This window comes from Lithobates pipiens, unplaced genomic scaffold, assembly GCF_037356315.1.
Source record: "Lithobates pipiens isolate NorthernLeopardFrog02 unplaced genomic scaffold, aLitPip1_a1.2 Scaffold_18, whole genome shotgun sequence".
Taxonomy (NCBI): Eukaryota; Metazoa; Chordata; class Amphibia; order Anura; family Ranidae; genus Lithobates; species Lithobates pipiens.
Window position 1 is genome coordinate 32302729 of NW_027507758.1, and position 12737 is coordinate 32315465.

General features: G+C 44.1%; 1 protein-coding gene across 2 annotated transcripts in view; it reads right to left on the reverse strand.

The window, feature by feature from the left end:
• Positions 1–12737, reverse strand: part of ACYP2 (acylphosphatase 2) — a 232738-nt gene that overhangs the window by 18259 nt on the left and 201742 nt on the right. The window lies entirely within an intron of this gene.

Below are 12737 nucleotides of genomic sequence, written 5' to 3' on the forward strand. Positions count from 1 at the left end.
AACCTGCAAGACAAAGGCATAATGAGCTAGTATGCATAGCATACTAGCTCATTATGAATTACTTACCTGAGATCAAAGCCCCTGCAGCCGTATATTATACGTATACCTCCGGGTATCGTGGGCTCTGCCGCAGTGATTGGCTGGAGCTGCAATGACGTCACTCATGCACATGCGCGCGGGAGCTGCCAGTGACGGCGCACTCACTGAAGCAATGGCATGTACATGCCATTGCTTCAGTTTGCTTCAGTGCACATGTGTACATGCAAATACATGTTTTAGGAGATCCAGGGTAGCTACAGGTAAGCCTTATTATAGGCTTACCTGTAGCAAAAAGTGTGTTGTAAGGGTTTACAACCACTTTAAGCCAGCCTTTTAGTTACACAAAGCCACGGTTTTCATTATGCACCATTAAAGCGGGAGTCCGCCGGGACTCCGCGTTTTTTTTTTTAAAAGCCAGCAGCTACAAATACTGCAGCTGCTGACTTTTAAAATAGTGACACTTACCTGTCCAGCGCGCCCACGATGTCGGCACCCGAAGCCGATCTCTGGATCGTCTCTCGGGTGCTGCCGCCGCCATCTTGGGTATGGGAATCAGGAAATGGAGCCTTTCGGCTTCATTTCCCGGTTCCTTACTGCGCATGCGCGAGTCGCGCTGCGCAATAAGGACGGTCCCCGCTGCCTCTGGGATCTGTGTGTTTCCCAGCAGGCAGCGGGGCACTTGCGGAAAGGGGCGGGCACTTGCGGAAAGGGGCGTAATCTACGCCCCTTTCCGCAGAGAGCTATCCCGGAAGTGGGTGCAGATACCTGTACTGTACAGGTATCTGCACCCCCCTCCCCCCCTGAAAGGTGCCAATTGTGGAACCGGAGGGGGGGGAGGGTTCCGATGAGCGGAAGGTCCACTTTAGGGTGGACCTCCGCTTTAAGACTGTCTAGGCATCCTAACAACCGGTGACATCATCAGTTAACGACTTGCTCACCAGCCGCCGTCGTTATACGACAACTCCCAAACTGTCATTTGAAGTAAAACACAAAGCCAAATATTATTCTACACAATTTTTTTTATTGTGCATTAAAAAAAGAAAACAAATAAAATTAGACATGCTATCTGCCAATAGAACTTAACCAAAAAGTGCATTATATGCATCCAAAAATATAGAAAATATACCAAATCAAACCATTATTCAACCAAAAAAATAATGCCAAAGCAATAACTCCAAGGCCAATAATAAATAACACGTTATCTCCTCCGATTCCACAACATGTCTGGTTGATGAAGAGCCACCCAGAAACGAACTGAAAAGAGCGAAATGAGAAGCGCACATTAACACTCACCAAACTTCTACTAACACGAAATTAGCAGAAGGAGCCCAAAGGGTGGCGCTAAAGAGCTGAAAAGCCATGTAGTACGTCACTACATTTGTAATTATTGCCCAACAATTGTGTGCCATGTGTATGCAAGACAAGTTTGGGCCAACTCCCTTCGGACAAAAGTCCACAGTTTTGTTGGCCAACAATCCGATCGGGTGTACGAGGCTTTAACCACTTGCCGACCGCCGCACGACGATGTACATCGACAGAATGGCACGGGCAGGCATAAGGGCTTACATGTACGTCCTTGCCTGCCCGCGGGTCGGGGGCCCAATCGGGCCCCCGCCCGGTGCCTGCGGCGGTCGGTATTCGTTCGGGAGCGATCCCTGACGAGGGGACGGCCATTCATTCATGGCCACCCCCTCGCGATCGCTCCCGACGAATGAAAATGCTCGGTGACATCACTTCCTCTCCTGTAATGTAAACACAGGCAGAGGAAGTGAAGTAATCTCTCCTCGTGTCGGTCTTTTTCGTTCCGACACCGAGGAGAGAGGATCAGTGAGTTGCACCAACACTACACTTACAGTAGAACACGCCAGGCACACTTTTCACCCCCCTGATCACCCCCCAATCACCCCCCAATCACCCCTGCCCCCCCCCAGTCACAGTGACACCAATTGCATTTTTTTTTATTTTTATTTTTTTTATTTTTTTTTTGCATTGGTGTCATTTGTGACTGTAATAACTGTTAGGGCAGTTAGGGCTAGCCCCCTTTAGCTCTAGGGTGCCCCCCTAACCCCCCAATAAAGGTTTAACCCCGTGATCACCCCCCGTCGCCAGTGTCACTAATAAGTGATCGTTTTTCTGATCGCTGTATTAGTGTCACAGGTGACGCTAGTTAGGCAGGTAAGTATTTAGGTTCGCTGCAGCTTTTTATAGCGTCAGGGACCCCCATATACTACCGCATAGCCCCCTGATTGCCCCCCAGTTAACCCTTTCACCAGTGATCACCATATAACTGTTACAGGTGACGCTGGTTGGTTAGTTTTTTTTTTTTTTGTTTCAGGGCACCCGCCATTTATTACCTAATAAAGGTTTAACCCCCTGATCACCCGGCGGGTGATATAAGTTTGAGGGTCAGATAAGGCCTGCGTCGCCCCAGCGTCAGGTTAGTGCCAGTACCGCTAACACCCACGCGCAAAGCATACACCTCCCTTAGTAATATAGTATCTGATCAGATCTATATTAGCGTTGCCAGCATTTTAGGTTTCCCAAAACGCATTGTTAGCGGGATCAGCCCAGATACCTGCTAGCACCTGCGTTTAGCCCCTCCGCCAAGCCCAGCCCAGCCCACCCAAGTGCAGTATCGATCGATCACTGTCACTTACAAAACACAACACACATAACTGCAGCGTTCGCAGAGTCAGGCTTGATCCCTGCGATCGCTAACAGTTTTTTTTGTAGCGTTTTGAAACAGTCGCTGACAGGCTAGGTGCTTTTTTACCTGTGAGTCTCACTAGTGTACCCCTAAATTTAGAGCCCAAAATGGCAAAGCGAAGGTACACTAGTGAAGAGGCCTACACGTTTCTGAGCATGACAGATAGTGAAGAGGACGTCACTCATCTGTCAGATTCAGGCTCAGAATACGATCCTGTAGAGGACAGCGGCTCCATGACAGATAGCTCTGACGACGGAGATGAGGCCTCTGTTAGGGACAGGTGTGCCCGATCCCGAATGTATTCTGTTGTTGAGGTGCATAAACCGCAGGCCACTCGTATGGAGCAGAGACGTACTAGAGCCGCTCATCCTTCTGGTGAACTGGCAAGCACCAGCGGCCTAGTACACCCTGGACCTACATCCAGCACTGCAGTAACACGTGGTGACGTGGCGAGTCCCATAAGTGCAGTTCAAGCTGGCGAGGTGGCAAGCACAAGTAGTGTCCCGCTGCCACCAAGAAGAAGACAAAGACAGGCCCGTCGTACCCATAGTGCCCTTCCTGCAGAATTCGCCAATCCTATTTGGGTGCCCACCACTTCTGCAGAACCCGTACTTCCCCCATTCACTGGCCAACCTGGCATTAACGTGGAAACAGTTGATTTTACGACACTTGACTTTTACTCACTGTTTTTCACCGAAGATCTCTATAGATCTATTGTGGACCAAACCAATTTGTACGCTGCTCAACACATCGCCACTATTCCCCAGTCCGCCCTTGCCAGACAATGGAAACCAGTTACGGTTTCCGAATTTAAAATCTTTCTGGGCCTCTCCCTCAACATGGGCATAACCAAAAAGAGTGAGTTGCGGTCATATTGGTCCACTGACCCAATTCACCATATGCGCGTGTTCTCTGCTTCCATGTCCAGGGCACGATACGAGATGATTTTGCGGTTCATGCACTTCAGCGACAATGAACTCTGTCGTCCTCGTGGAGACCCTGAATACGATTGGCTCTACAAAATTCGGCCCCTCATAAACCACTTCAATCAACGTTTTGCAGACTTGTTTACTCCCCATCAAGTTGTCTGCGTTGATGAGTCCCTGATTAAGTTTTCTGGTCGCTTGTCATTCAAACAATACGTCCCCAACAAGTGTACCAGATACGGGGTCAAGATGTATAAGCTCTGTGACAGGGCCACAGGCTATACACGTAGTTTCATGGTTTATGAGGGTAAAGATAGTCACGTAGAGCCGGAGAACTGCCCTGACTACATAGGAAGCGCTGGCAAGATAGTGTGGGACATGGTGTCACCCTTATTCGGAAAGGGGTACCACTTGTACGTGGACAATTATTACACAAGCGTGCCACTGTTTAGTCACTTGTTTGATCAGCAGATTGGAGCATGTGGCACTGTGCGACCTAATCGTCGGGGCTTTCCCCAGCGGCTTGTAGATTCCGGTCTTAGGCTGGGGGAGAGAGCCTGCTATCGGTGTAATAATTTGCTCGCTATGAAGTGGAGGGATAATAAGAATGTTTTCGTTCTTACCTCCCTTCATGCAGACACGACGGTCCAAATTCCTACGGCGACTGGTATTGTGGAGAAACCCCTCTGTGTCCACAAATATAACCTTAACATGGGAGGGGTGGACCTCAATGACCAGTTGTTGGCGCCGTATCTAGTTGCCCGTAAGTCCAGACGCTGGTACAAAAAAGTGTCTGTTTATTTATTCCAATTGGCTATACTGAATGCTTATGTACTACACAAAGCTTCAGGACGGACTGGATCCTTCCTCAAATTCCAGGAGGATATCGTCAGAGCCCTTCTGTACCCAGGCGGTGCTCCACCTCACCTTCCCCTACCAGATGCAGTAAGCCGGCTGCATGAGAGGCATTATTCTTATGTCCTCCCAAGTACCCCTACCCAACGAGCCCCCCAAAGAAAATGTCGTGTCTGCAGAAAGCGCGGATTTAGGCGTGACACCCGTTCTTATTGTCCACGCTGTCCTGGCAATCCTGGTCTTTGTCAGGGTGAGTGTTTTGAACGCTACCATGAACTAGTTGAGTATTAGCGTAGGGTACAGCATTGCACAGGCTAGGCACACGTTCACAGGGTCTCCCAAGATGCCATCACATTTTGAGAGACCCAAACCGCTGGAACCGTTACAACAGAAGTGTTAAAGTTACATAAAAAAGTGTTAAAAAAAAAAAAAAAGTAAAAAAACCAAAAAACCAAAAAATAAATAAAATAAAAAAACCAAAAATAGTTGTCGTTTTATTGTTCTCTCTCTCTCTCTATTCTCTCTCTATTGTTCTGCTCCTTTGTACTGTATTCTATTCTGCAATGTTTTATTGTTAACCATTTTTTGTTTTCAGGTACGCCATTCAGCTGTAGCGTGGATTTATTTATCTTGACAGCAACAGCGTTTGCTCCCACGATACGTAAAGCCACGACTCCAGCGCTGTCGGAGGTGATTTCACCACCACAGTTAAAAAAGAGCATATATGCCGAAGCATGGGGGCATAAGGGGTGGAGGAGCAATTTTGCTCCTAATGCCACGTACATACAGTCAAAATTCCGACGGAGGGCTTGCCCGTGGAAAAGTTTGAATGTATGTATGCGGCATAACTTTTTTGCGTGAGGATGCCCCCATGCTTCGGCATATATATATTTTAGGCACAGATTGTGTTAAATGTGTTATTTTTTGCTATTTTTTTTGTATTTGCTTTGCAGGTATGGTACGTCTTACTGTTATACTGTAATGTTACTTTGTTTTATTGTTAACCATCATTTGCTTAGCAGGTACGCCATTCAGTTGCAGCGCGGATTTATTTATCTTGACAGCAACAGCGTTTGCTCCCATAATACATAAAGCCGCGACTCCAGCACTGTCGGGGGTGATTTCACCACCACAGTTAAAAAAGAGCATATATGCCGAAGCATGGGGGCATAAGGGGTGGAGGAGCGATCTGCTCCTACCTTTTGCGGGAGGATGCCCCCATGCTTCGGCATATATAAATGGTGCATGTATGCCCACCATTAGAAGTGGGTGGATGAAGGGAGGTATCTAATGGTGGGCATACCCACCGATCAATATTTTTTTTTCGTTCAGCCCACAGGCTGCATGAAAAAAAAATTACAATATATGCCCAACCAGTTCCAGCAACATACTGGTATGTTGCGGGACTTTGAGTGCTTATACCAGAATGATGCCTGCAGGTTTAGGTATCATCTTGGTATCATTCTTTTCAGCCAGCGGTCGGCTTTTATGTAAAAGCAATCCTAGCGGCTAATTAGCCTCTAGACTACTTTTACAAGCAGTGGGAGGGAATGTCCCCCCCCCCGCACCATCTTCCATGGTTTTCTCAGGCTCTCCTGTCCCAACAGGGAACCTGAGAATGCAGCCGGTGGTTCCGCCAGCTGACCATAGAGCTGATCAGAGACCAGAATGGCTCCAATCATCTCTATGGCCTAAGACACCGGAAGCTACGAGCATTTCATGACTTAGATTTTGCGGGATGTAAACAGCGCCATTGGGAAATTGGGAAAGCATTTTATCACACCGATCTTGGTGTGGTCAGATGCTTTGAGGACAGAGGAGAGATCTAGGGTCTGATAGACCCTAATTTTTTTAAAAAAGAGTACCTGTCACTACCTATTGCAATCATAGGGGATATTTACATTCCCTGAGATAACAATAAAAATCATAAAAAAATATATATAAATGAAAGGAACAGTTTAAAAATAAAATAAAAAAGCAAAAAAAATTATAAAAAAAAATAAATAAAAAAAAACACCCCTGTCCCCCCCTGCTAAGGCGCAACGTGGAACGCAAGCGTTGGTCTGGTGTCATATGTAAACAGCAATTGCACCATGCATGTGAGGTATCACCACGAAGGTCAGATCGAGGGTACTAATTTTAGCAGTAGACATCCTCCGTAAATCTAAAGTGGTCACCTGTAAAGGCATTTAAAGGCTTTTAAAAATGTACGTAGTTTGTCGCCGCTGCACGTTTCTGCGCAATTTTAAAGCATGTCATGTTTGGTATCCATGTACTCGGCCTAAGATCATATTTTTTATTTCATCAAACATTTGGGCAATATAGTGATTTTTAGTGCATTAAAATAAAAAAAAGTGTGTTTTTTCCCCAAAAAATGCGTTTGAAAAATCGCTGCGCAAATACCGTGTGAAAAAAAAAAATGAAACACCCACCATTTTAATCGGTAGGGCTTTTGCTTTAAAAAAACACTTTATGTTTGGGGGTTCAAAGTAATTTTCTTGCAAAAAAAAATATTTTTTCATGTAAACAAAAAGTGTCAGAAAGGGCTTTTTCTTCAAGTGGTTAGAAGAGTGGGTGATGTGTGACATAAGCTTCTAAATGTTGTGCATAAAATGCCAGGACAGTTCAAAACCTCCCCAAATGACCCCATTTTAGAAAGTAGACACCCCAAGCTATTTGCTGAGAGGCATGTCGAGTCCATGGAATATTTTATATTTTGACAAAAGTTGTGGAAAAAATACATTATTATTATTATTATTATTTTTTTTTTTGCACAAAGTTGTCATTAAATGATATATTGCTCAAACATGCCATGGTTATATGTAAAATTACACCCCAAAATACATTCTGTTGCTTCTCCTGAGTACGGGGATACCACAAGTGTGAGACCTTTTGGGAGCCTAACCGCGTACGGTACCCCAAAATCCAAGCACCACCTTCAGGATTTCTAAGGGTGTAAATTTTTGATTTCATTCCTCACTGCCTATCACAGTTTCGGAGGCCATGGAATGCCCAGATAGCACAAAATCCCCCCAAGTGACCCCATTTTGGAAAGGAGACACCCCAAGCTATTTGCCGAGAGGTATGGTTAGTATTTTGCAGACCTTCATTTTTGTCACAAAGTTTTGAAAATTGAAAAAAAGAAAAAAAATATACATTATTTTTTTTTTTCTTCATTTTCAAAAACAAATGAGAGCTGCAAAATACTCACCATGCCTCTCGGCAAATAGCTTGGGGTGTCTACTTTCCAAAATGGGGTCATTTTGGGGGGGTTTTGTGCTATTTTGGCATTTTATGGCCTTCAAAACTGTGATAGGTAGTGAGGTGTGAAATCAAATATTTACACCCTTAGAAATCCTGAAGGCGGTTCTTGGTTTTCGGGGCCCCGTACGCGACTAGGCTCCCAAAAAGTCCCACACATGTGGTATCCCCGTACTCAGGAGAAGCAGCAGAATTTATTTTGGGGTGTCATTTCACATATGCCCATGGCATGTGTGAGCAATATATCATTTAGTGACAACTTTGTGAAAAAAAAATAAAAAAAAATAAAAGTTTGTACTTTTCCCGCAACTTGTGGCAAAATATAAAATATTCCATGGACTCAACATGCCTCTCAGCAAATAGCTTGGGGTGTCTACTTTCTAAAATGGGGTCATTTGTGGGGGTTTTGTGCCATCTTGGCATTTTATGGCCTTCAAAACTGTAATAGGTAGTGAGGCGTGAAATCAAAAATTTACGCCCTTAGAAAGCCTGAAGGCGGTGCTTGGTTTTCGGGGCCCCGTACGCAGCTAGGCTCCCCAAAAATCCCACACATGTGGTATCCCCGTACTCAGGAGAAGCAGCAGAATTTATTTTGGGGTGTCATTTCACATATGCCCATGGCATGTGTGAGCAATATATCATTTAGTGACAACTTTGTGAAAAAAAAAAAAAGTTTGTAATTTTCCCGCAACTTGTGGCAAAATATAAAATATTCCATGGACTCAACATGCCTCTCAGCAAATAGCGGGGTGTCTACTTTCTAAAATGGGGTCATTTGTGGGGGTTTTGTGCCATCTTGGCATTTTATGGCCTTCAAAACTGTAATAGGTAGTGAGGCGTGAAATGAAAAATTTACGCCCTTAGAAAGCCTGAAGGCGGTGCTTGGTTTTCGGGGCCCCGTACGCGGCTAGGCTCCCAAAAAGTCCCACATATGTGGTATCCCCGTACTCAGGAGAAGCAGCAGAATTTATTTTGGGGTGTCATTTCACATATGCCCATAGCATGTGTGAGCAATATATCATTTAGTGACAACTTTGTGAAAAATTTATAAAGTTTGTAATTTTCCCACAACTTGTGGCAAAATATAAAATATTCCATGGACTCAACATGCCTCTCAGCAAATAGCTTGGGGTGTCTACTTTCTAAAATGGGGTCATTTGTGGGGGTTTTGTGCCATCTTGGCATTTTATGGCCTTCAAAACTGTGATAGGTAGTGAGGAGTAAAATGACATATGTATGCCCTTAGAAATCCTGAAGGCGGTGCTTGGCTTTCGGGGCCCCGTACGCGGCTAGGCTTCCAAAAAGTCGACCACATGTGGTATCCCCGTACTCAGGAGAAGCAGCAGAATGTATTTTGGGGTGTCATTTCACATATGCCCATGGCATGTGTGAGCAATATATCATTTAGTGACAACTTTGTGAAAAAAAAAAAAAAAAAAAAAAAAGTTTGTAATTTTCCCGCAACTTGTGGCAAAATATAAAATATTCCATGGACTCAACATGCCTCTCAGCAAATAGCGGGGTGTCTACTTTCTAAAATGGGGTTATTGGATTTTTCTAATAACAAAAAGTAGAAAATATAATTTTTTTTCAAAATTTGCGGTCTTTTTACGTTTATATCGCAAAAAATAAAAATCGCAGAGGCAATCAAATACCATCAAAAGAAAGCTCTATTTGTGGGAAGAAAAGGACGCAAATTTCGTTTGGGTACAACATTGCATGACCGCGCAATTACCAGTTAAAGCAGCGCAGTGCCAAAGTGTAAAAAGACCTCTGGTCATTTACCAGCAAAATGGTCCGGTCTGAAGGTGGTTAAGGTTTGACCTCATATGAAATGGTTTTGGTAAATCTGAAGACAAAAATCTGAAGAAAATCTAAAGCCCCGTACACACGAGAGGACTTATGTCCGACAGACTTCCGAAGGAGTCCTGCCGGAGTTCTGCCGGAGTTCCGACAGAGTTCTGACGGACTTTTCGACTGAGCGGACTTGGCCACACACAATCACACCAAACTCCGACGGATTCGAACGTGATGACGTACGACTGGACTCGAATAAGGAAGTTCATAGCCAGTAGCCAATAGCTGCCCTAGCGTCGGTTTTAGTCCGTCGGAATAGCATACACACGAGCAAATTTTTCGAAGGGACCGGGTCCGGCGGAGTTCCGTCGGAAAAATTTGAAGCATGTTCCATTTTCTAAAGTCCGTCAGACTTTTGCGAATCAAAAGATCCGTTGCAGCCCACACACGATCGAATAGTCTGACGGAATCATTCCGTCGGACTTTGGATGTTGAAAAGTCCGCTCGTGTGTACGCGGCATAATAGTGTGTATGGGTCTTTAGGAGGTATGTCAATGCCTAAAGTAGCATCTGAAACAGAGCAATGTGAGACCAGGCTGAAATGGTGGCAGACGTCGAGAGGGTGTGTCCATGACAGCCTGGGCTTGCAGTAGGTGGGACGAGTAATGCTGGCAATCAGAGTATTGCAGCAAAAGTTTTTATTTTTTTCCATTTCCGACCTGCCTAGTTATTTATATTTTTTATTTTTAAACTCGAGTTCCACTCTAATGCTGCGTACACACGGTCTGACTTTCCGATGGCAAATGTGCGATCGGAGCTTGTTGTTGGAAATTCCGACTGTGTGTAGGCTCCATCAGACAGTTTCCATTGGAATTTTCATTGCACAAAATTTGAGATCTGGGTCTCAAATTTTCCGAATTGTTGTCGGAAATTCCGATTGTGTGTACACAATTCCGAAGCCCAAAGTTCTACGCATGCTCAGAATCAAGCAGAAGAGCCACACTGGCCATTGAACTTCTATTTTCTCGGCTCGTCGTACGTCACCGCGTTCTTGACGTTCGGAATTTCCGAAAACATTGTGTGACCATGTGTATGCAAGACAAGTTTGAGCCAACATCCGCCAGCAAAAATCCCATGGATTTTGTTGTCGGAATGTCCGATCGTGTGTACGCGGCATCAGTCCCACCATTATGTTCCAATAAAATCTTGCAGAAGATTGTAGTCTTCTGTTCTTGTAAAATGCTAAATCTCGCGGACATCTAAAATAAACTAGGAATGTTCAGTTCTGCTTACACTGCTAATTAATCATTCATAAGTGGCAATTTTTTTTTGTGAAGAATGATGGTCAAAGAGAGCTGAGAATAACCGAGACTGGAGGAAATGTGCTCAGCGCCGAGAAGAGATGGAATGTGGTTACCTGGAGTCGAGATGATGAAAAGGAACAGAATCAAAACACTTGTCCTAATGAAAGGAACGCTGACAATTTTGTATCATTATTTCAATGCCAAATGGAAGTCAGTGTTGTGTGTAGAGAAATCCAACCTTAAAGCAGTGATAAGAGATTGTGCCTTTTATTGATAAGGAGGATCATGGCCTTATGGTTGTCCTGATGATATAGGTACTCTTATTTTAAACTTGGAGTTAACGATGTCCCCAACACCCAAACCAGGAAATCTCCAAACTTTTTAGCACAAGGGCCAAATCTTATAACTTACAAATATTCATGGACTAAAAAATAAATAAAAAATCAGTTTTACTAATAAGTAAACTAAAATGTAAAGTGATGATAAAGGACTTCTCGTCCAACATCAGTGCCTGACCTCACAAATGCGCTCCTGGAAGAATGGTCAAACATTCCCATAGACACGCTCCTAAACCTTGTGGACGGCCTTCCCAGAAGAGTTGAAGCTGTTATAGCTGCAAAGGGTGGGCCAACTCAGTATCGAAACCTATTTACTTATGCCCCATACACACCATCAGAAATTCTGCAAGCAAAAGTCGAAAGTGAGCTTTTGGTCAGAAATTCAGACCGAGTGTATACTCCATCGGACTTTTGCTGTCAGAATTCCAGCTTGCAAAAGATTGAGAGCAGGTTCTCTATTTTTCGGTCGGAAAAAGTTCTTATTTCCGAAAATGAGTTCGTCTGTATGCAATTCGGACATGCAAAAAATCATACATGCTCAATTTGACGCATGCTCGGAAGAACTGAATTTCATTTTCTCGGCTCGTTGTAGTGTTGTACGTCATCGCGTTCTTGACGGTCGAAAGTTCAGAGAACTTTTGTGTGAGCGTGTGTATGCAAGGCAAGCTTGAGTGGAATTCGGTCGGAAAAAACATCCACGTTTTTTCTGACGGAATTTCTGATCGTGTGTATGGGGCATAAGACTGGGCTCTCATTAAAGGTAAAGTGCGTGTAAAGGCAGGTGTCCCAATACTTTTGGCAATATAATGTATATCCACCTGCAGTATTTACCACGGATAGAGGAATCTGTTAAAAATTCCTTTGTTCAGCATGTAGGCTGAATAGAGAAATCTCTGACCAAAAATTTACCGTAGTGATGGGGAAATGATTTGTGAATATATGAAATTCTAGCTGTGAATGTGTTTTTTTCTTGGGAAAAACAAGGAAACCTGTTTAATATCACCTCTGGGATTCCATTCCAACAGCAGTTCTGGGTGAAATTGTATTTTATTAATTAAATTAGTGGACTCAATGAGGGCAATAAAGAATGTTCTAATGAATGATTTTTCTACATGCGTTCAAACAAAAAAGAAGCCCTGTATGGCCAGCTTAACTCTTATGTCGCGTACACACGGTCGGAAATTCCAATGGAAAACGTCCGATCGGATTATGTTGTCGGAAAATCCGATCCTATGTAGGCTCTATCGGACTTTTTCTGTCGGATTTTCTGATGCACAAAGTTTGAGAGCAGAATCTAAAATTTTCCAACAACAAATTCCGATCGCATAAATTCTGATCGTGTGTAGACGATGCCGACAGACAAAGTGCCACGCATGCTCAGAATAAACTAAGAGATGAAAGCTATTGGCTACTGGCCTGTTTATACTCCCAACGTATGTGTTTGGCGTCACCTCATTCAGAATGATTGGATTTTCCAACAACTTTGTGCAACTGTGTGTATGCAACACAA